Consider the following 24,229-nt stretch of genomic DNA (forward strand, 5'->3'; position numbering starts at 1 on the left):
TAATCTGGGGTGGACAAAACTGCATTTGAAATGCTCCCTCAAATGAACTCATTTGCCCTCCATCACTAGTGTGGCTCCATATGTAAGATACCCATGTCCTCAGGTAGCAGCAGACCCCAGGGTTCACCCTGCCTCCTGTGCCTCCCATGAATTCTTGAGTGCAGGTGCAGTTACACATGCCAGAGACTTTCCAGGAATTCCAGGTGGACCTTTGAGCTACACTGCACATTTCCTGCACAGTGAACATCTGATTCAGCTTGGCTTCTGTCTTGGAACCTGGTACAATTGATAGGCATTGATTCTTAGTATACACCCTGTCCTCTTGCCTCAATTCTTTCCTTTCTGCTTCTCTAAATCCATCAGAACAACTCAGCCCTTTGGTGAAAACAGTCTCCATGGTCATAACTCTTCCCCAGGCCCCTGGCCCACTGTCCACCCAGTCCACCTGACTTCCAAAGTCTGTCTCCTGTGCACTCCGGGCAGGGTTTACTGTGGGAGTGATTTTGGCCCAGGGGTCTCAAGTAGTGGCCAGAGTCAAGGGACTTGCTTTTTGCCTTAACTTTGTTATTCCTATGTGATTCCCAGTTGCTTCCTTGTGGAGAAATGCTGCCTAGAAGATGAGAAAGGTCAGTATTTATATAAGTGAACCCTGGAGATCATTCTTAGCTATTCTGCTTGACCCCTATGACCAGGCTGCATCTATAAGCTGAAAGCTAACTATAACATTTCCTGAAAAATGTTATATTCCCAATATTTGATCTTTTTAAAAATTTTTTATTCTATTGGTACATTTTAGGTATACAATATATGACATTCATCACTGGAAATTTGCACCTTTACATAACCCCTCTTGGTTCCTATTTTTTTCCCCTTCCCCTGCCCTCCCCTCAACCACTCCACCAATATTTGATCTTTATTTCTAGTGACAAACTTTGCATCTCTTTCCCAGGTAAAATTATGACTCACAAACGGGCCTTGGGGAAAATAGGGGCAGAGAGGCAGCTGCCTGATGGATGGTGAAAAATTAATGTCTTAGGAAAACTCTCTAATCTTTGGAAATCTTAGGAAAGCTCTTGAATCTCTACCAGCAGTTGCATTTCAAAATTTAATACACTTGTTTCAACTGTTAGCCTCCACAGTCTCCCAAATTCAGTTTATGTGGGCTCTGTAATTAAGACTCTGCCTCCTCAGGCAAACAAAACACAGGGCACATTCTGGCCCGAAAGTCCCCTAACTTCATGGCTTTTCCCCCAATCCTAACTCAAACTTGACTTTGGCCGTTGTGGATAACTGCAGGGCCAAAGGTGGACCCTTGTGTTGTCCAGGGTGTTTCAGGGCCACAGCCTTGAAAGGGAACAGACATGTAGATGTGTGATTGTATCCAAGAGTGCTCAGAACATTTTCCTGGCCTTTTCTTAACTTATACAAAGACATCATTAAAGCATCTAGGCAGGTTGGCCCTGCTTAGAAAATAAAACTGGAGGTGGGCAAACTAGAATGATAAATAAATTACCATCTCTTAGTTATTTCGGAACCTGATCATTCGTTTTACAAAAGACTTTGTCTGTTGAGATGCTTTAAATAATCAGCTCTCTGAGTTCAGGAAATCCGATTCAATTTATAAAAATTCAATTTACAAACTGAATAAACACAAAGCATGGCATACCTGGAGATTTAAGAAAATTCTGGTGATTTCTTAAGCTGCTTATTTGGTGGGGAGAGCATTAGCATCCATGCCCTACTTTTCTACCCTTTATTCCAGCTTTGTTTTTGAGTTTTCCAGTTTCTGGCCTAGGTATTCTTTGTTCTTGTCAGGTGCTAAGTATACCAGGTCTCATTCTGTGGGATGTGACAGAAAACCCAAAGCAAATTGAGTTAAATTAAGAAAATGTATCTGGTCACAAAACAGAAAGTTGCAGGGGTAGAACTAGCTTCAAGTGTGACTGGATTTAGGGTTCGTTCAAAGCAAGTAGGACCATTTCTCTCTTTCTGCTCTGCCGTTGGCTGGGTTGGCACCGTTCTCAGCCTCTTCTTGGTGACCTCTGCAAGCTTTGTGGTCCGATCTTTTAGCAAAGAGATGGAGACTACTGTTCTCCAGCATTTCAACCTCTCCTGTGCTGGTTCTTATTTAAAAAAAAAAAAACTCACAAAATTCAATCTGATTGGATCAGCACCAGTTACGTGCCTATTCCTCAACCAGTCAGTGTCCAGAAAGATTTGAGGCACTGATTGGCTGGAACCTGAGAGAGAAGCCAACCCAGATGCCCTTAGGGTGGGAAAGGACGGGCAGGGGTGGTTGCTGGGCAATTATGCCAAGACAATAAATGTTTCTATGTTGACTTTGTCCCTCTGTTAGGAAAGCTCAGAGGTGTATGGCTCTCTCCCTCTCTCTTTCTTTCTCTCTCTCCTTCCTTCCTTCCTTCCTCCTTGAGGGACAACAGCACTCTTGTTCTTTAAAATGTGTGCCTTAAAAGCGATGTTGGAGGAAGGTAATGGTTGCCCAGGGTCCAAGAGCTCATGACAGAACAGCCAAGGCGGTCAAGTGCTCTCCAATTTCTTCTCACTCAGGGGTCACCCATCACTGATCAGGGTGCACCCCCAGAGGTTGTTCATCCTGGGTGCCCATAACTGAGAAGGCTGCTCCTTAGCCTGGTGGAGAGATGCAAGTCCTTAGCAGCTGAGGAAACCCTATAGGAAGTCAAGGAGACTTCATATGGAAGCCCAGACTGGAGTCCTCTGAGTACGGGAGGGTCACCTGGTTGGAAGAGATGGTTTTCTGAGCCCTGAGATTGAGAAGCAAAGCCTTTCTATGAGAGCCAGGAGGGACCCTGAAGGGATCCAAACCGAGTCCCCACCTGTCACCTGAGCTTCTGTGGATCTTGTGACCTTTTTTGTGCTTGAAGAAGATGGCCACCATCTTCCTGAAACTACTAGCTCTGAGTCATCTATGGCACTTTATACACGGCTGGAAGTTACCTTTACTACAGATGGGGAAACGTGTGTTCCCAATGACATTCATCAGTTTCAAGAAATCAAGAGGCTAGAGCTTCCTTAGAGATACTGCAGGTGGGGACGGCACTGGTCAGAGTCCCCTGGGTGAGAAGAGGCTGCCACAGGGGCAGCTGGGAAGTGTGGCAAGGCAGGACCCCTGGTTGTGGGCCTTCGGTGGGCCCATGGGAGGGACATCTGCTGCAGATCCGGCCATAGGTTCTAGCCGTGGTTAGGCAGGGCAGGAGCAGGGAGAAGTATTCCAGAGTTGGAGAAGGGGTAGAGGGAGCCAGCACCAGCAGGACCAGAGCCAGGGAAGGAAGACGAGGACAAGGAGAAAGCCTGGGGGAAGGGAAAAGCACCCCAGGGCCACCCATTGTGGAAGTGACCACAGACACGTTGGAGGAGTCTATGGGGACTGTTTCTGCTTCAGCGGGATTCAGGGGTCAAGTTTCAGCCACTGGCGAGCACCAGACCTCTGCTAATTCTCCAGTGCCCTCCACCCTCAACCTTGACTCCCACCTGGAGCAAGCGCATGCCCCCCAAAGCCGGTGCGAGGAATGCAGAGCGCACGGGCGCCGACAGGGGGCGCCGGCAAACCCCCGTCGGAGCTGTCTGCTGAGCTCAAGCAGTGGGGTTTGGTCCTCAGGTCTTGGGTAGTCACTACCCAGAGGGTGCTGGCCACAGAAAACCTCAGCATATCCCGAGGAGCACCAGCTGAGGTCCTCTGGAGCGCGGTCTTCCTGACACGCGTAGGCTCAGAGGCCAAGGGTGCCTTTGGGCTCCTGGGCTGGAAGGGGCACCTGGGGCTGGGGCTACTGTCCCTGCCCAGCTGAGCTGGGGCCCAAGTACCCCCAAGGCGACAATAGGACTCATGGCCCGACTACATTACTTCCAAGGCCCAGGCTGACCAGAGACTGCAGGGTTAAAAGGAGCCAGCCAACCCCATTCTGTCGGGGAGAAAGTGCCTTTTCTCCAAGTCCATATGGTCACTTCCTTTCTACCTGCTCTGCCCTGCTCGGCTCTTTGTCCGAGCTGTCACTTATAAAGAATCACTTGACTTACAATAACAGGTTCAAAAGAAGACAGAGTATAATCAGTTGATCCACCAAGAATTGAAATAAAGAACACCCCACTGCTCCAGCTATCATTCCCATAGAGATAGTGATATCATTGATGTGATTGCGATGATAATTTCTATACAAGCTAAAAAAAAAGCCCTCCTCGTGTTATGGAATTTGTTCAAAAAGAATTTCAGACATATCAGATTGGGAAATGTGAATTGAATTCCTAAACTTTTTGGGGGAGTAGTCAGGGGATTTTCAGAGAGTATCATTGCAGAGAATTGTGTGGATTCTAAGAAAGTGGCTGGTTGGAGTTAGGGAAAGCTATCCTTTCCTGGTTTGCCAAATCTAGGACTAGGAGAGAAAGACAGAGAGACAGAGAAGGAGAGGGAGAGAAGAAAAGAGAGAGGGAAAAGAGGAGGGGAGGAGAGAGGGGAGGGGAGAGAGAAGGGAAGGGACAGGATGGGAAGGGGAGGGGAAGGGGGAGAAGAGAGAGGGAGAGATGAATTGACAGGGCAGGATTCAGAGTTTGGGCACCGCTAACCAGGCTGGGTGCCCACCGAGGGTGCCCTATGCCTGGGAAGCCGACCACTGCACCCCACTGCACCAAGGTGCAAGGCCTGGGTGTTCAAGGCAGCCCCCTCAACCTGGCCCCCAGGCTGCCAGTTCACTCCTCCCCTCCCTGAGGAAAGTTTTCCCAGCCTGGACCTACTCTTGGACTGGTGTTTGCAACTGAGGAGCTCCTGGACTAGAAGGGGTAGCGATCAGGTGGCTGTGCTATACTTTTTCTGCATCTTTACTTTTGCTGTGTTGTGGTACCCTGGTCTCAAACCCGCCAGTTATGTGGGGGGAACTTGGTTCCAGAGGGCTGGGGCTGGAACAAGTCTTACCTGAATCTATTTTAAGTACCCCAATAACTCGGCATTTGGAATAATCAGTCTGTCTCCACTGGTTCTTAATCGTGAACAACACAGGCCCCTCTCTCTCTCTCTCTCTCTCTCTCTCTCTGTCCTCCCTCTCCCATCTCTTTATTTATCAACTCTTTAGGATCTTGTCTGGCTGCTATTAACATGCCTAGTGTCACATGGGAGCTTTTCTTTAAAACAAGCTCCTCATTGGAGTGTCTGGATACTTCTTTTATTATTATTACTCACTCTTTTTTTTTTTTTTTTTTTTTAACCCATAATGACACCAGGATCATTATATAATCCCATAACAAAGAGGCTTTTGAGGCACCAGCTTTTGTCAACCCTAGGACAGAGAATCCATAATTACATTATTCAGCTTTTTTCCCCCATTCTCTCGCGCCCCCCCCCCCCCACGCCCCTTGCTTCACAGAAACCCAATCCCATGCACCACTCAAATCCCCACCTTGTTACCTCGGCTGATATTATTTACCAAAAAAACGTTTGCCTCGAGGACCAGCCTTTCAAAGTTGCCTTTAAAAAGTTATTTTGTTTGATAATTAAGTCCTGGAGCCCACTGCGTGATGATTATTCCGGACCCATAAGGCAGAGAACCTGCGTGACGTTTTTCTCGAAGTTTAATTACCGTATGCTAATTTCCTCGCCTACTACGTGATTAATTAAAATCATATTTTCATAATCATTTGGCACTAGCATTGTTTTAGAATTATCATGATCTCCTAAATAGTGTCTGTAAATAAAGTCGCCTCTAATGGCAGGCGCGGGAGGCAAGGCTGAGGACCTCTTCGTGTTTGTATCGCGGCGATTGGCAACATAACTGCCTTATTTACATTAAATACGCCACAAGGTTACAGCGCGGATCAACGTCATTTGATCGCTGATGACTCCCTTAAACGCCCGGGCTGTGACTGATTCTCCGCGTCCCGCTGTCCACCTAGATTCACCCGGGAGTTTTTTTTTTCCCCCCAGAAAAGAAACAGACTTTAAATAGTTTCGGGAGCAGGTAAGAATTACGCTTTTTCCTCTCCCCCTTTCCCCCCTCTCTCTCTCTGCTCTCCCTCCGTGGCAATCTCTCTCTCTCCCTCTCGGCTGGATAAAAAATTCTTTAGTCAAAGGCAGGAATGCAAAGTAGTGACAAGCGAAGGGGCTGATATATGTCTCAGTAACGAGTCTGACAATCAGAATGTAGCTCTTGGAGAATAGATAGATTTTAATAAGTGTGTTTACATGAGCTCAAGGTCAGAAGCAAGCTGCGCTATGTTAAATGGTTTCTTAGTTGCTAGACAGAGAGAAAAAATGGACGATCACACACCATTCTTTGTAGATTATTATATCAAGGGTTCAGTCTCTGGCTCATCAAAGCTAAATGCCGCAAGACCTATCTAGTTGCTGTGAATTATGCCAGGGCGACAATGGAGAGCGTTTTTAATGGTACAATGCATTTCACCTACCAGATAGGGGGAGGCCGAGCCGGAGATGGGGATGTCTACTGGGGCTGGGTGATGAGTATCAATGAACGGGGCGATTCTGAAAAGAGGCTGATGAAAATCGAGCCTGCCCTGCCCGGGCTGGGCTGGGAACAGTTCTCAGGGCTCTGCCGAGTGGGCGAGCGAGGCGCGCGAGCAGGGCGCCCGTCCCCCCTCAGCCCCGGAAAATGATCAAGTCAATCATGTGGACATGTTTCATTATTCATTGAACACAATCTTTTACAACGCTCCGTTTACGTGCCCGAGTTTGCTCCCGACGCCCGCGTTTCAATGTTTAAGGTAAGGAAAACAAAGGTGGGGGGGGGATGGCGGGGCGCGGCGCGGTGGGGGGGCTCCGGGGGGTGCGGCGGGCGGGGGGGGGGCGGCCCCGGCGTCCGGTAGGTGGCAAAGTGAGTTTGGACTCTTGGCGTGGACCCCGTCCCCTCCCCCTCCCCGTCTCAGCAAGGCCTGCCGCCCGGTTCCTTCTCGCCCCATCGCGATTAAAAAAATACAGTCTAATTAAATATCCGTGGCTGTGACGTTGGCGAGAGAAGCTGTCAGCGGGGGTAAAAAAGAGAAGGAAAAAAAACGGGGCAAGCGGCGGCGGCCGGGCATCGAATGGCGCTAGAGAACTTCCGCGGCGAGCGGACCCACGTCTGGGCCGCCGCGCCCCCGCCCGCGGTCCCGGGACCGTTACTTTGAAGAGGAGTCTCCGGGCCTCACGCTGCGCGCGCCGGCGAGGACCCCGAGCCCAGCCCCGGCCCGGCCTGCGCCCCCGCCCGCGCGCGCCCCGCCAGCCGCGCTCAGGCCCCGGGAAACTTTCAAAAGGGTCTGGGGGTGGGGCGGGGGGCGTCGCCTGGGGAGCGGGAGGCTGGGGCGGCGGAAACTTCTGCTCAAGTGACTTTCCCCATTTTCTTTTCTGCTGGGGCTGGGGGTCCCCTCGCTCTCCTTTGCCCCTCGCGGCGGCTCGCTGTGGGATCCTGGCCCCTCTGCCTTGGAGACGGAGGGTAATTTGTAACCTTTTTTTTCCTTTCTTTCTTCTTTTTAATCAAAGTTAGCTGATGCTTACAGTGTGTCAAACTTGCGGGCCGCTGAGACCTGCCATTTTGTGCCTTCATCGGCCTCCTGCGCCCCGGGAGCCGGCGAGGCCGAGGCTCAGGCCGAGGTGCACGGGGGTCCGAACCCGCGACCCCAGCAAAGGCCACGGAGCCTGAGAACTCGGGCAGTGCCCGCGGCTTCTATCCTGGCGGCCCCGGCCCTGGCGACAAGGGTGTGCGTGGGGGCGGGGAGGGGAGCAAAGCCTAAAATAAATAAACAGACAAACAAATAAATAAATAAATAAAATAAATAAGTAACAGGTTATGGAAGGAACTGAGACGGCCAGTCCGGGGGTGGAGAAATGAGGCCAATCAGAGTGAGGAAGTGCGGCCGTGGGGGGCTGAGGAAGGCGGGCAGAAGGAAGGGGTGCGGGCGTCTGGGAAGAGTGCGATTTGGGGAACGCACCCCCCTTCCGCCTAGGCGTGAGACTGGGGCGAGAATGGTCGTTGTTAATAAGCCTTGCTGTTGGCTTCGAGACATTATTTTTTGAAGATGAATTAAAGAAAACAGTCGTAGGCGGGAGTCGGGATGTATTTTAGGCATAAATAAAAATAAAATAAAAATAAAGGGGGGATCTTTTCTTCCATGAGTAGGAGAGTGTCCAGATCTCAATGCGCCCATCTGTTGCAGCTTTGCAAATAATTTGAAATATAGATATCTCTGTGTAGATGGATGTATGAGAAGTGAGGGAAGGTGGGAAAGCAGAAGCCTGGGAAGTTAGAAAAAAGAAAGAGTAGGGGATGGGGCGGGAAGAGAACTGTGTTCCCCGCTTCCCTTAACTCTGCTGAGGAAACTTGCGGGGCTTTCTTTGGGCACAGGTGGAAAGTTACCCCCTCCCGCCCGCCGTTTCACTCCTGTGTTGTGAGTCCTTCGTCTGTCCGTCTCTCTCGGCGAGCTTGTACACGATCCCCGAGTTAGGTGGAGAACCGGGAGGGTTGGGGTTGACCCAGGCAGTAGCGAGGGCCTGGGGGCCCAGGGGGAGCAGGGCGGGGTCCCAGCCCCGCGCGCCGGTTGCAGCAGTGGCCGGGTTTTGTTTGCCGGATATTGTTATGTCTAACGGGTGCCTCGCCGGAGACGTGATTTGTCAGCCGCCTCAGTTTTCACTTTAGCAGAAAACACAGCGGCTGCGCGCCGTCCTGGCCTGCGGGCTCGCGCTCCGGGTGCGTCCGGGGCCTCCATGTGCGCGCGGGCGGGAGCGGCGGCCGGCGGGGCAGCGGCCAGGGGCGAGCGTGTCGGGCGGGGTGAGTGCGCGCGCGGGGCCGGCCTCGGGCTGCTCCTGCGCCTTCTCCCGGCGGCCGCGGCTGCTTTCGCCGCTGTGCAGTTTAGCAGAAATCCGACAGGGGCCGCGTTTGCTGAGCGCATCCGGCCGCCCAGTAGCCCGAGCGGGCCGCCGGGCCGGGTTGGTCGTTTGCAGACGCTTGGGAGGGGGCTGAAGGGGAGAGCAGACGGGGAGGGGCGCGGGAAGCGATCTTGGCCCGAGTGAGCGGCCCCCCCCCCCCGTTTCTAGTGTCCCCTGGGTCCCCCGCGAGTTGGGCAGCTCCACGCGCCCAGGCCTTGGCGCCCCGTCCCCGGCTAGGGCTTAGGTGAACTTGGGGTGGGGTATGTGTGCGCGCGCGTGTATGTGCGTGTGTCTGTGTGTGGAGGGGGAGGCTAGGCTGGGAACGCAGTTTTCTTTCCCAGTTTGTTATTAGCGACTGGATTTTTACTTTAAGACCGGCTTTGCTCACCGCTGGGGTTGGGAGGGGGCGATCTTTTCCCATCACTCACATCTTTGTTCATTGTTCACTGAGTGGAAGGCAGGCGACTTAAAAAGACGAAAGAGCGGAAAAAGAAGGGAGAGCATGAGAGGGGAAAGGGGGGGACAAGAAGAGGGAAGGAGGCAAGGAGTAGGGAGAGGCCCCCGCACCCGACCGGGTCGCGTTTGACGGCGAAATAGTAAACCCACACACGGAGGGTCGCCAGGAAAGTGGACATTATCGCTTTAATTAACTTCGAGATGCTCCAGCGGCGGGACCTGGCGTAGCCGTGACGCGCCCCCATAAATCTGGCCGGCCCGGGGCTGCTCCGAGGACTCGTACAGTAGCGGCGTCAGATCCAACGCGCGCCTCCCAGTCTGGAGTCCATTTGCATAATTGGATTTTTTTTTTTTGCCTCCTTCTTTCTGCCCGAAACTTGTTTGAAAACCCAAGCGAAAACCGCGACGACCTGCGCACTCAAAAGCAAGTGCCAAGTAAGTGCCCTGCGGTGGCCTCAGCGTGCCCCGAGGTCAGCGCGCAGAGCCGGCGAGCGAGGTGCCGGGAGCGGCGCACGGCAGCCCGGCCTCGGTGAGAGCGGCCAGCCGGCGGGGGCAGTGCGTCTGCGGGGTCCCGAGCTGCGCGGCCCCGAGCTGCGCGGCCCGAGGCTCGCAGAACTTTTCCCCCCCTCTACCTCCCGACTTTTCAGGCCAGGTGAGGTGCTAGGGCCTCCAGGGTACCTGTAGCGAGACTGGAGAGGCGACCTTCGGCACGCTGTGGAGTTGGGCATCTCGGGTCGGGGGCGAGTTTCGGTCCGCGCCGCCGCCGCCGCCGCCGCCGCCGCCGCCGTGGAGACTGAGTTGAGCTGCGAGCGAGCTAGCGAGCGGGGCTGGCTGCTCGTCGCCGCCGCGCGGCTTCGCGGATGCAGCCTGTCGCTAAATGCCTCCCCCATTATTCTAAGGGGTGTGTGTGTGCGTGTGTGCGTGTGTGTGTGTGTGTGTTCAACTGTGCTTTAAAAGAAAAGCAACCAAAACAAGAGCAGGAAGGGCTTTGCCTTTAGCTTGCCCTCCTTCCCCCAGCGTCATCTATTTCTATTGCTCAGGGAGGGTGCAGAGCTTCTGATGAAGACCCGGTCACCAACAGATGGACAATTCTGTCGGAAAGACACACATTTTACTGCAAAGATGTAGTTGCATTCGTAAAACGCCAGCTCTTGCCCGATGAAGAAAATGGTTTTACAGTCTCTCAGATTATTAAAATATACATTATTATTTACAGTGTGCAGACCCTGGCGGGGGAGTCGATTGCTTGGGGAAAGACTGTAACCCTAGTTCCTGTTTGCCGGGCTATCCTGGGAACATGCTGGGGGCTGGGCCCACCGTGTGCTCGGAAGGGGCCTTGGACTCAGCTTTCAGCCAAGGGAGTCGCAGGGGGGCGCCCCCAGCAGCCCTCTGGCCTCTGCTCAGAAAGAGCCTAGGGCTTCTGGCTGAGGGCTGCTTTAGTTATGATGTCATTCTGATAGTGGAGTGCAAATGTCTCCTGATTCCACCATTAACTGCCTGGCTGATTTGCTTGGTAATGATAGCGCTGACGTCCAGCTCCCTGACAAATGCAGGACCTCGGAGCCCTAGGAATTAACTTTTATCCCCAAGAGGAGGGAGCCGGCTACCAGAAGTATGCCACTGAGCCCCAGCCTTCGGACTTTCTCTGCCGGATGACAGGCCCCTGGACTGAGGGGCCTCTGTTTTTCCAAAGTTTGGAAAACTTTTAGAAGGCTTTCATTTCCACAATTCCCTTAATCTAGTAAAACTGGGATCTGACTGTGATCAGATGGATGGCCAAGACTCCGGGTCGGGTCTGTGTGTAGCCATTGCATGGAAGAAGGGACTATGACATTTGCTTCCTACCGCTTCCTACCTTCAGTCCATTAACTGTGACTTTATGTTAATACCACTGGAAGTAAACCAGCTTTAGTGTTGATTTTTAAATAGTGTACAATGATTTAAGATTTCTTTTGATTTACTGTTCAAATGAAATTTGCATAAATGTGATGAAAATGAACTTAACATCTGGGCATATGAAAAAAGGTTAGTACCTCATATGTCATCTGCAGGGAAAGTCTTTAAAATGCTTTCACCCTAAACTGGGTTCGGGGAGACAGTTCCTGGAGACATAAATGGTAATTATGGAAAACCTGGAGAAAATGCTTTCAATAAATTTGCATTCTCTTGGACCAGTGCTCTGAAAACCCATCTCATTCTATGCCTGGAGTGCTTAACTTCTGAGCAGGCTTGAGATCCTCACAACTCAGCAACTTAACTGCTGGCCAGGGCTGTCTTCACGGAAGACTTAGGGAAGGCAGCAAGCAGCAGTCAAGCTACACTGGTCCAAGCCATAGGCCAATTGCCCCCTTTATGGATGAGGACGGGGAGGTGGCCAGGAGATGCAGCCCTACTACTAACACTGGCCCATTGGGTGCTGAAGGCAGTGCTGAGATGTGGAGTCACTGAACTGCTGAACCCCAAAAAGCTGACCGATTAGGTTGTCTACTCTGCCTTAGGTAACCGAATAAATTTTCATCGGTTCAGACCTATAAAATCCACAAGCCCATTCAAGTGAACTCTGAACCGAGACTCACTCTTTGAACAAGACAAGCCTATCTCTGGCGTCAGGAAATCAGCTAAACCGCCTTCCCTAAGTGTGGTTGCCTTTTGCTCAAAAGTTGTCTATGAATGGCACAGGTGTTTTTAAAGTGCCTTGAATGGAAGGGGAAAAGAAGAGACAGCAATGATGCTCGTGAGAATATAGATGAACTTATTTTTTTTTGAAGAAGAGGATCATAAAGGAAGAAAGCAAATAGATTTATTTTTCGAGTTTGAATGAGGACAATTACAGCTTTTTAACATCTTTGGATTTAGTGTTCTTAATAAGCCTTTTAAATAAGCTGAAATATTGGCTTGCATTTTGTCCTCAACATTATTTAAAGTGAGACTTGATGCAAATTTAAAAACAGACGTGAGTTTTCTGTAGGTCAACTTTTGTTCATGCTGCTGACAGAAGTTCCCCTCTTAGCCCCGCAGCATATGTACCCGGGAGCTAGGACCAATGGGCGCTTGCTCAGTCCTGCTTGGTCCTGTCTCCAGGTGAAGCTGTAGGATTGGGTCAGCTTTGAAGGCTGTGGTTTGGAGTCTGAAAGCAAGATACAAGTTCACTCACATGGATGAGATGCCTCTGATGGGAAGGGCTTGTGAGCTGAGGGGCTTCCCTTACAAACCCACACTTCCTCTGCCTTTGGTCATGGCCCTTCCAAGGCCAGCTATGGCAGGGGAGGGCTGGGGTTGCAGGGAGATAGGAGGGAAAGGAGCAAGTCCTAAGGGAGTTTGGGATGGAGAGCAACAGAGGTTTTATATGGTACCTGGCAGGGAGTTGTTGGGAGAGAGGCCTTTTGCCAAGAGGAGTGATTGGCTGCTTAGGTCTTGACTCTTTGGGCTGCTATGACGTTCCCTTGAGGGTCTTGATGGGGGAAGAGTAGCTAGTTGTGCGCTCAGAATGACCTAAGGCAGGAAATGGCCCACTGGGGTCTCCGTGGTAGTGACGGTCATGTGTGCCTGTGTCTGTGCCTGCATGTACTGGGGAGGGTGCTCCTGGCAGGAGCACCTGTTCCTAGATGATCCACAATTACACTACCCAGAAGAGATTAGTATGTCTGCAAGTGTGCACATGAAGTGGAGGGCTTAGTGCAGAAATGAGTGGGAGATGTCAAAAAGTGCAAGGCAACAAATCCTCAGGACATGGACCCTAGGCAACATAGATGGCCATTCTTAGATCCTTGTTTATTTTTCCCAGTGGAGGCAGATGTGGATGGAAGCCACCTCAGGAAGGTGGGCCACACGGTGAGCCACCTACCTTGGGCCATGACAGGGCCTGGGGTGAGGAGGGGCCTTCCGTGGCTATTTAATTTCATCGACAGGCTTCTGTTGACTGCTGCAGGGCTGCACTGTGCAGCTGTAGAGCTGGTTTCAGCCACCTCTGTTGGGTGCCTTGAGATTTTCTTTCACTATACAAAATCACATGGCTGGGCCTGGTGGCGCCTGCTCATAGTCCTACCACTCTGTGAGGCTGAGGCAGGAGGATAACAAGTTTGAGCCCAACCTTGGAAACTTAATAACTTAGTAAGACTGTCTCCAAATAAAAAAATAAAGGACTGGAGATGTAGCTCAGTGTGAAGGCCCTAGGTTCACCTAATACTACACACACAAAGTCAGTATAGATCATTGGTCTTTCTCTTACATTAGAATAATTACTGAGTATAGGGAATAGTTGGCTTCCCTCATGCTCTGAGCCTGCTGGAGATGCCTCTGGAGATAAATTATCCTCTCTATCTTTCTTGAGAGATAAGATTTGGATTCCAGTTAGGTCTTGGGTAAATCTTGCAGGAGTAACCTGGGTATCATTGCTTCAGACCGGGGTCTCTCATTCTCCTTGGGAGAGTCTGTCCTTTACATAGTGGGATGAATTGGCAGCATCTCTGACCTCTGCCCACTTGATACCAGCAGTACGGGGGGTACCATCCAGCTATGATGACCAAACACGTCCGTAGGCATTTCTGTATATTCCCAGGATGGGGCAGGCTCATTTCCCATTCTTTTATGTGCCAGGCCTTGTGGGCCTCTCAAAGGGGACAGGCAGATGTTGCCACTCTAGGGGAGTCCACAGGCGGGTGGGAAACAGATGCGTCCCAGAGCCCTGTAAGGCCAGGAGGTTGAGCCCTGCACCAAATAGGGGGAAACTAAAAGGGCTGAGAGGAGGGAGAAATTTCATAGTGGAGCAATAACTGGAGTAATAGAATTTCTGCAGCAAAGGTGTGGGGCTCAAATGATCTTTAAAATATCAGTTACTGTATACCCTAAAAATGGCCTTGTGGGTAGGAGCTGTGTCTCTGGGCCACGGACTGTGACATGCCAACCAAGTAGTCGAAAGTGACAATTCTGAGACTGGGCACTCTGCTGGCCGGATACTGAGAGCTGTTTATTTTTGAGCCCTTAACCATGTAGAAAGCATGGCTTTGAGTGCTTTGCAGCTTCCGGATGAGAGCAGGTACCATATTTTCCTGAATTTTCGAGGTGGAAACAAGGCGATGAGCAAGGTAGGGGTTGATCTAGGACCAGCCCCCAACCCTCTGCCTCCAGGATCGGTGCGCTCATCCATGACAGCTGCAGAGCATGTCTACCCCCCCCCCCATGCCCAGCTCCCCTTCCAGTGGTCAGGGAGTGAAGGTTGCTGGGGCAGCCTAGCCCTCCCTGAGGTGTGCCCCAGCCTCCAGGTGGGCAGCAGCAGGAAGGGGATTCAGAGATGCAGGAAGGAAAATCATTTCGTAAGTTCTCCCCCTCCTCTACCTGCCTATTCTTAGTCTGTGGCTTTACAATGCGAAAATTAAGTGCCGTTTTGACAGGAAAAATGATCACCGTAGGGTTGAGCTGACATTAACCTGAAAGTTTCCTATCAAGGCATTATGGCTTTGATTACCTGAGCCGTATTTAGTTGGGTCTTTGATTACCAAGGTGGGCTTGTCTCCTGGAAAATGTGTTTTTTCCCTCCCTGTCCCTGTTGGGTGTTCAGCCAAGGTGGAGGTCTCCCTGAATCCTGGACTTCTCCCCAAACCTTACCCTTTCTGTTGTTTAATCACCAAATCTCTCTCTTTCTTTCTCTCTCTCTCATACACACACACATACACACAGAGGTCTATGTGGGTTTTCAAAGTCAACTCATAGATTCCCTAAAAATTAAGATTAATCACAGAATTGCCCATTCAGCCTCAATTATAATGATGTTCTCACTTGCATTTCTGAGGTTCCTATGTGATTCCCATAGATTTGAACAGTATTTTGGTTGGAAAGGCTGGGTGGTAGGGCTTTCAGGAGTTTGCATTAATTCAGAGGACATTTCTGCCCGTCGCATGCAGACATCTGGACCAGACCAGACATCTGGAGGGGAGAGTCCAGGTGGAACACCGGAGTAGATAGGCAGAAGTGGCTGCAGTTCTGTGCTCCCCCTATGCAAGGTGCTGTGGTCTGTTCCTCAGCTGCATTATTTTGTTCAAGCCATTTAACCCAGGGAAGGGGATCTCAGCCCAGCTTCCCCAGTGGGCAAAGTGAACGATGTGGCAACTTGTTGCAGCTACATGGCTGTGGCATGGCTGAACAGGAAGCCTGCTACACCAGTCTTGGGGGGCTCATGTTCCTAAGCTAGTCTGTACTCCTGTCTTTCTGTACAATCCTTAGGATTGAGAACAGAAACTAGCCTCGAAAATAATGTCAACTCGCCTTTAAAATGGAAGTTAAGAATGTAAACCGGAAGTCAACAATGTAAACCGGAAGTCATTGCTTTGAGAACATATGCATTGTTGTCAATTTGTTTTCAAGAAGGAGAATATATTTGGAAACTCCATATCAGCTAAAGAGTCACTGTAGAGATAGTCAGTAGATCAGAGATCACATAGCTTTTATATATGAAATTTAATCTCTTTGAATAGCTTGATATTTAATTTTAATCTTTCAAAATATCTAGCAACGGTTATCCTTTATTGACTAGAGAGGGAAAAGTGGCATGAGCAATTGTGGGGGTTTGTTTTTTTCTAAAATTTTAATTCTTTATAAAGATCTGTTAAAGTCAAATTGAACAAAGCTTTCCAATTTATTAAGGAGAGGCCTCATTTATATGAAGCCTATTGAGGGAAGTGGAAGTCTTATTGAAACTACAGCAAAAGTGCTGTAATTGTTTGGCCTCCCCAGCCAGGACTCCCAGTTTGGAGCTATAATCTGTGGAAGCCCAAATGGCTATTTCAGCACCCTCAAATGTGCAGCAGGCAGAGAGTGTCTTGCTCATGGAACTTGGCTAGATCTGCTAAGGAAACCAGTGCCTGATCTGAGCAGCATCTCAGAAACTTTATTCACCAACATTTCCACCTGAAAGAGGGTCAGCGTGGGTGGGTGGCAGTCCCTGTCTATTGGCACAGGAAGAGTTCAAAAGGTGGAAAAGTGGTAGTGTTGGAATGTGGGGAGGGAGAAAAGCAGCCACATGCCGACATGAAAGGATTTAATCCATGCAGCAGCCGAAACCTCTCTGGTGGTGGAGAGCCGCCTCCGTGCTTGTCTCTGCAAAGCTACTTGCTCTCCCTGAGTCCTGCTGGTGTTCTTGACTGACTTGTAGCTGAGCCGTCTCAAGCCACCTCCTGCCTAGAGAGCTCTCGGACTTTGCATGCACCATTTCTCAAACACAAAGCTAGGTACTCCATCTGCAATTTTTTTTCTGAGATTATTGATTGGACAACTTGATATTTATTTTCTGTGTGTGTGTTTGTTTTACTTTGTCACCCCCCCACACACACATACCCATTTCCTCCTTTTTGGTTCTTTTCACCTTTTGCACGAACAATCATCCTGAATGTATTTTGAAAAAGCTTTTGTTAAAGTTTGGCGGGGGTTGGAGGAACGTTGCAGTTTTAGTTTCATTTAAAATTCCTACCTAGCATATTTTGGAAGCAGAAGAAATAGTACAGACAAGACCAAATGAACATTTGTATCACCTAAAAATGTATTGATGAGGCCAGGGATTCAGCTCAGTGGTTCTGCCGCCTGCCTCGAAAGCACAAGGTCCTGAGTTCGATCCTCCGTACCAAAAAACCCACAAAAAACAAACAACAACAACAACAATAACAACAAAAACCCAAAATGTATTGATGAAGCTGGTAAAGTAGAAATTTTTCCCTTTTAATAACTACCGTCACCCCAAGGAAGACACAGTGGTCTTCTGAGTTTGTGACAAATGATGACCTTGGCCAGGGCCTGGTCATCGGCTTGGCATTTCTCATGTCAGTGCCTTATGATGTCATGGGTGGTGGTTCAGGCTGTCTTTTGGTGAGAGGATGTGCCTGCTGTGCCTGTTGGCATGTTTATTCTCTAGCGAAGGCTGTCTGGTGAGGTCAGGTAATATAGTCCAGATATTACAGTATGAAACTTCTTCCAAATCCTCCTGGAAGTACTGGTTGCATTTTGACATTCTGCCCTTTTATCTCACCGATACTAGCAACTTGATCCTCACATTTTCACTCTGGTCTCAAAAGGTTGACAGGACCTAGACCTGTGTGAGATGGCTTTTTTCAGGCACTGCCTGGATTAGAAACTGGTTGCTTAGGTGAAAAATACCAGGCTGATGTGTGGATCCTGGGGACAACAGGGCCCTGTTGTTAAGTAAAGTTTCTCTTCCTTTGCATGATAATATTACTCAGATAAAAATCACATAATTTTTGTGTGTGATCTCCAAATACCACCTTCAATAAAATAATTTGTTCATTGATCTAAAGAATGAGAGGTTTCCAGCTGCTTCCTTCCTGAGAATAGACTTTCTAGTTGGAATCTGTCTCTTTGACTACTGTCAGGTAGAGGTTGGCCTCCCATGGAGGTCATTGTGAAGGGGCCAGAGACCTGTGGAGGCTGGGGATAGAGCTCTTACTTCTGTAGGAAGCAGAAGGCTTGGCAGAATCCAACACAAAATCCTAATGTGAACATTTGCCCTTAAATTTGCAGATATTTTGCTCCCTGATTTCTGTCCGAGGGCAGGCAAATCAAAGTTTTGCTGGACTGGGTGGGAGGGGGTAAGGAAACCATCATTTTATTAATGTCAATCATCAGCCAACTGTTAACCTTTAGATTAGTGCAGGGAAAATTCCTGCATTTTTCCACTTATTGTATCATTGCTCCAGAGAGTGAAGATTCTAAAGAAGGATCCTTTGTATGCATTTTATTTGCTAATTAAATTTTTTGCAAGGGTTACATAGTACATGCCTGTTGTTCAACATATCAATATCTATAAGTTCATTTTTTGCATAATTTAATTTTTAGGGTTGTTCCCTCCCTTATTTCATGATTGAGATACTTATTTCATTGAGCTGGAAATGTTGTTTGTAAATGAGGAAGAGCTTGAAGCATTTTTTTGCTTTGTTTTGTTTTGCTCTTAAGCAGTGTCACACAGTGATAAAGAGCTCAGGCCCAGTCAGATGGGACCAAGTTTGACACCCACCTCCTCCACTTACAAGCTGTTTGTGAGCAGGGCATTTGGTCTTCAAGACTCAGTTTTCCATTGCTAGAATTGGAGTCATTCTTCCTCCCCTACAAAGTAGCAGAATTGAAAGGGAAAATGATTAATGAAAGAGCCCAGGGACCAGTTATTGAAGGAATGGCAAGCCACTGTTATTCCATGTTTTCTACATTTTGTTTAACATTTTAGAAATGCAGCCTCCTACCCATCCAAAACTGTTTGGCCCAGTTGTTCAAAGAGCCTGGTGGAGAAGGGTGTTTCCTCCTTTGTTGCCCTGGCTGGTCTTTGGAGTTATTCACCTGGGGATCAATACGTATTGGCATATTGATTTCTTATGTTTCTGAAGATGCATTTTAATAAGTCAGCGAAGTTCACGGAGGAATCTAGGGTGGGGGTGGAGTCAGAGTCTTCTCTAAACAAACATTCTAACACATGTCACATCTGTCACACACACAGTCCATGCCCATGCACACATCCATGTTTACATGTCAGATGTGCGTGCACTTAAATACATATCCACAGGCACATATACACATACACAAACACACACATAGACTGCTGGACTCTTGGTGGGAACACAATAACTTCTCTGTCCATCTTTTCCCTGGAGTCTGAGCCAAAGACCCCAAGGTAGTATTGTCTTTCCCTCATTCATTTATTTTAAAAAATATTCAGTGCCTTTATATCCTAGGTAGGATTGGTGCTGTAACCAAAAACAAAACCACTGCTGGACTATTGTATCAAGACAATGGCAGAGTGAAGGGAGAAATGCTGTCTTGGGTTCTGGGTTTCACATGAAAGAACACACACACATACACACACTTGTTCATACCAGGGACTCCCCTGCTTTACACACTGGTGGATGTTCACGTGTTGATTTCAGGGAAACCTTACACTTAAGCATGAAGTACAAAATTAATGAGTTGAGCCCATGGCTATTGCATTCAAGAAGAGTCACCAAGGGAGAGGTGGGGAGTTGAACATAACTCCGTTACTCTCCTCCACAGAAGAAAAAGGTCGAACTCCAGCCTAGTTTCCATCACTGAAGGGACCCCCAAATCTATCACAAATGGAAAAATGCCGGCTCTTTTGGAAAGTGGGGAATACCCTAATGCTGCTGTGTAAGAATCAGGAGCCCATTTTCCTGGGGGAAATTTGAAATCAAGATCCAAGACCTGTAAATAAACCTCTAGAATTTATTGAGTGCTTATTAGATAGGGAGCCTTGAGTTTTTAATGCAAGCTATCATTTCACTTAATCCTTGGAACACTCTCTGCCTTTTGATGGAGCAAGGGGAGTTAGCCCTGTAGTGTGACTTGCCCAAGGTCAAGCTGTGGTAGGTGGTGGTGCGGAGCTCTCAGGACAGAGCTGTGCCTGTGCCGCGTGGGCTGCACGTGCCCGAGGAAGGGACTCTTGGCCTCTGCCTGAGCGGCTCTGCAGATGGAGTTTCTGGGAGCACACACAGCAGTGCAAGATCAAGGGTCAGGAAACAGGCGTGCTTGTTTTAGTTGCCAAGATTCCACTGTAGTCACTCCTCATACCCTAAAAGGGGAGATGTTCTGAGCACTTCTGAGCACAGGAACCATTTTTCTTCCTAAAACCCCTTGAAGTCAAAGGTCTGGGAATAAGTGTGAAGCCCAGGGTCCCATTCTCTGCTCATAGTGGGTGAGGGTGCTGACTTCAGGCCCTATAGGCATCTCTTTTTGTTCTCAGAGTGTCTTTCCCTTTCCTCTTTCTGCCTCACACTGCTCTCCTTTTTCAAGATGTAGTGTCTATCCTTCCTGCTTTACAAAGCTACACACGAACACTCGCCTGTGCAAGAAGCAGCACAAGCCAGGCACATTGGCACAGCCTGATAGCTTAGCACTCTGAGAAGCTGAGGCAGGAGAATCACAAGTTGGAGCTTGGTCTGGGCAACTTAGCAAGAGCCTGTCTTGAAATAAATTTAAAAAGGACTGTGGATGGGCCTGGGTTCAATCCCCAATACCAACACCACAAAAAAAAAAAAAAAAAAAAAGGAAGAGAAAGAGGAAGAGGGAAAGGAAAAAGAAGATGAAGAGGAAGAAGAGGAGGAGGAGGAAGAGCACAGATCATACTCATCCCTAAGGCAAGGCATGTGGGATCCTGCTCCTCACTGCCCCGCCCTCGGGGACTTAGGTGTCTTTTTTCTCCTGGCTCTTGGCAGTGGGCCCAGCCTGTATTCCCCATCATGAGTGAGTTATTAGTCCAAGCTGGGTGCAAAGGTGTTGACCCTGGTGTATTACAAGGACCCCTTGGGACTGGCTCTGATGGGAAGTGTCCAGTCTCCGGAGCCCCAAGGGGACACCACCTCTCAGGGAAGTGGGTTAGAAGTGTCCCAGGCCTTCTGAGCCCCCTTCAACCTCCCCACCAATTCCTAGGGCAGCCCCAGGCTGAACACTGGTCTTCTAGGGAGGCCTAGGAGAGCTGCTGTTGGTGGGGCTGGCTGCTCAGGAAAAGCTCTACTCACCATTGCTAGCCTTCTAGAGCAGCCTGGGAAGTGCCCGAACCAGTGGGCTACTTAGCCAGGCTCTGAGAAGGAAGCACTGGTAGCTCCGGGAACTTTTCTGTGACAGGTATTAGGTACTTAGGCCTCAGAAATCTCGGTCAAGATAATCGGCAGGGAATGTGGAGCACAGCCTTTGGTGGGCAAAGGCAAGAGCACGGCATGGGAATTGGCACGGGGGTCTGGGAATGGTGCTTTGGGAAGGATGATGTCTTGTCAGGCTCGGCACTGGCTTATTTGTTTGACACTGTGACAACTTTGGGAACTGCTTAAAGTCCTGGGGCTGAGACAATGAACAAAGAGCTAATGGCCTCTGCTCTCATGGAGCTTACATTCTGATTGGGAGAGACTGATGATGATAAATAATTAAATATGTGGTGTGTTCAATGGTGACATGGGTTATAGAGAAAAGTGGAACAGGGAAGAGGATATAGTAAGTGGGAGGGAAGGGGTAGCCAAGAGGCTAAGTTGGGGAGGGTGGGGAGCCTCACTGGGAAGGTGGCGTTTAAGGATGGACTGCATGGTGAAAGTCTGGATGAGAGCATTCCAGGCTATAGGAACAGCGAGTACAAAGTCCCTGAGGCAGGATTGTATTCGGGGCATTCAAGGAACAGTAGGGGCTGCTGTGTAACTGGGGTGAAAGAGGGGTTGAGAAGTGAGTGGTGTGGGCAGAGCCCATTGGGGAGCTGGTTTCTTATCACACTCATCTCTCCATATCGCTTTGGGCAGTGTCACCATACTGACAGATATTTACTGAGCAGCTGCTATGTGCCCGGTACTGTGTTAGGCACTGGAATACAGAAATGGACCTGACATTCATGCTGCTGTAGAAAGTGAGCCAGAAATGTGTTTGGCATTCTAACTGTGACCAGGAAGAGTGTGAGGGACAAAAACAGAGCCTTAGGCAACTGCCTTTTCAACAAGGTGGCCAATGGCATCCTTGTAGGGGATGATGGAGGATGCGAAGGAGTCAGTAAAACATTCCAGGCAGAATTCCGGGCAGAGGGCATAGCATGTGTAAAGACCCTGAGGTTAGAGAGGTGTTGGTATTTTGGGAAGAATAATGAAGGCCAGGTTTTCTGTAGGTCCACCAAGAACAGCCCAGTCTTTCTTTGCATGGGGTAGGGGCCGTCTTCCAGTGGCAGCTGCTCCCTGGCTCCATAAGCACAGCCTCCACAGGTTACACCCTGCCAGAGAACACCAGCTGTTGTGACCTTCTCTGCCTCATGTCCTCTCCTGCCGTCTAAGGTCACTATCTTCTTCCTAGGGTTCTCCCCTAATATCCCCCTTTAATTCTTCTTCCTGTGTAAATTGCCCATCATACAGACAACCACTCTGGAGATATGCTCTGTGCTAGGCAAATAAAAAAGCTAGAAAATGAAGTTGACTGTAAAGGCAAACATGATATACCTCTGTGATACCATGGCTGCTATTGAGATTCACAAGGGGCCCTCTGATCCCTGCTGTCCCGTTCTCCTGTCTCCTGTGCCCAGTTTCAGTAGGGGGGCTGTGGCTACACGATCCCTTTGTGTTTTGTTTGCTCATACAGAAGGCGGTGTGTTAAGAGTGCTTCGGTCAAAATGGATCATATACATTCTCATGATCCCAAAAGATGATACTAGGGTGGAAGAATTCTTACCACTGAGTGACCCTGTAGCTGCCATTACACAGTAACGCAATATGATACTCACAAGTTTGATGCTGCTGCAACCAAACCTGGTGCACTACCAGTGGCAATAACATCGCAGCGCACGCGGTTAGATATGGCACATAATACTTGATAATGATAGCAAGTGAATCTGTTACTGGTTCATGTATTGGCCATACTATACGTTTTATCGTTATTTTAGAGTATACTCTTTCTACTCACTAAAAAAGTTGTAAAATAGTTTGCTCTGTTCCCTGCAGTAGCTCCATGTGCCTCAGGTTTACCATGTCAGTTGGTGACATCCAGAGGTCATGTGTGGTTGACCTGGACATCTAAGTCTGCAAAAGGGTGCTGCATGATGTTCTCGTAGTGAAACTGCCTCTCTGAGCGACACATGACTGTACGTGCTCTGCTTCGTACAGCCTGGGATTCCAGAGGGTGGGGTGAATCTTGAGTCTGGCAGCTGCAACTCAGGGTTCCGTTCTGGCTTCTGCATGGCCACTCCTTCTCTTCTGTCCCTTCCATCCCTTGCCCCTGCCAGCAGGGTGCTGAGCCTCAGGGTAAGGAAGGACAGCTGGACAACTGGGAGGGGCTCATGCGTTATTCAGTATGCTGGAGGTTTGAAGAGGATCCCAGTGCCTCTTCCCCCAAACTCTGCAGAAGTCATGAACACCTGTCCCTTTAAGGAGAAGGACAAGATGACAGGAAAATTGGGTCTTCTTTTCATCTGTAGGTCCAAGCAGGACCCTTTGATGTAGAGCGTGTGAGCACATTGCGTGCCTGGTCCTCCTGATTCATTATCTAAATTATCACAATGGTAACTTTTTAATTTAATTTAATTTTTTAGTGGAAAATGAAGTATGTCTTGGCTCTTTGGAAACTGAACTTTTTCCTCATCATTTGGTTTTAAATGGTTAAGTAAATTTCATTAAATAACTATAAACATTCCAAATCCTCCTGCATACATATCATATTTCACATCATCGTAACTTAGATGCAAAATATTAAAATGTAAATGACTCAATAGAAAAATTATGGAAACAAATGCATGACTTTTATTACACTTTCAGAAAAGTTGCTTAAGTATTTTTCCTTCCTTAGCAAAAACCTACAATGAATTGAAAGAAAAAAGTGCTTAAGGGCAGTATAAAAAAAATAATCTTTAAGAATAAAGAAACAGACCTTGGTGAACAGTTTTCTCCCTAATTTTATCTGTTCAACTCTGTGAATATATGTTGGCTATTATCCACTTATTAATTTGGTTATTATAAAGTAAGCTATATTAAACTGAACATAATTATTTTAATTTTCAAGCGTTCATTGGAATAGTAGTTTTGCCCAAGTACATAATACAGATCTAAATTTATTTATCATGTATTATGAAACTTGAACCAACAGTTCTTGTTTTTCCTCTTTAGAAATAGTTCAGTCTATAGTAAAAATTGTCTGGGAAACATTTGGTATTTTATTTTAGTCTCTATCACAAATTTCCATGTGATTGTTCTATAATAATCTTGAAAAGTGACATGAGGTTTCTTTTCCATAATAAACAGCAGCTAATGTAATAATAACAAATGATAATGCTAATGAAAAAATTATATTTTTCCCCAATTTACAGAAGAGTGCCAACAATAGGTAGGATAAAATAAAATCAATATTTTGACAGTGCTCTATTATGTCTGGCTC

The 24,229-nt window shown here is 48.5% G+C and overlaps 1 protein-coding gene and 1 long non-coding RNA gene across 10 annotated transcripts in view; one reads left to right on the forward strand and one right to left on the reverse strand.

Annotated features, from left to right (window-relative positions):
* The first annotated feature begins 5,477 nt into the window (after window positions 1–5,477).
* Znf536 (zinc finger protein 536) overlaps window positions 5,478–24,229 on the forward strand; it is a 439,199-nt gene continuing 420,447 nt past the window's right edge. For 2 of the 9 annotated variants that reach the window (XM_087191006.1, XM_087191008.1), the window contains exon 1: window positions 5,482–5,981. The gene's annotated coding sequence lies outside the window, so the exon portion shown is untranslated. Of the gene's footprint in view, window positions 5,982–6,004; window positions 6,745–9,637; window positions 9,773–24,229 lie in introns of those variants that run through there. The other 7 variants (XM_087191003.1, XM_087191007.1, XM_087191009.1 and 4 more) reach the window with 7 other exon arrangements.
* On the reverse strand, window positions 9,505–10,569 carry LOC147823983 (uncharacterized). The gene is made up of 2 exons (XR_015443048.1): window positions 10,016–10,569; window positions 9,505–9,747 (listed from the first exon to the last, which is right to left on the reverse strand). It is a non-coding gene; the product is annotated as an uncharacterized LOC147823983 (long non-coding RNA).

Source organism: Heterocephalus glaber, unplaced genomic scaffold (assembly GCF_053883595.1).
Source record: "Heterocephalus glaber isolate CG9 unplaced genomic scaffold, H.glaber_assembly_v1.0 deba00001561, whole genome shotgun sequence".
Lineage (NCBI taxonomy): Eukaryota > Metazoa > Chordata > Mammalia > Rodentia > Bathyergidae > Heterocephalus > Heterocephalus glaber.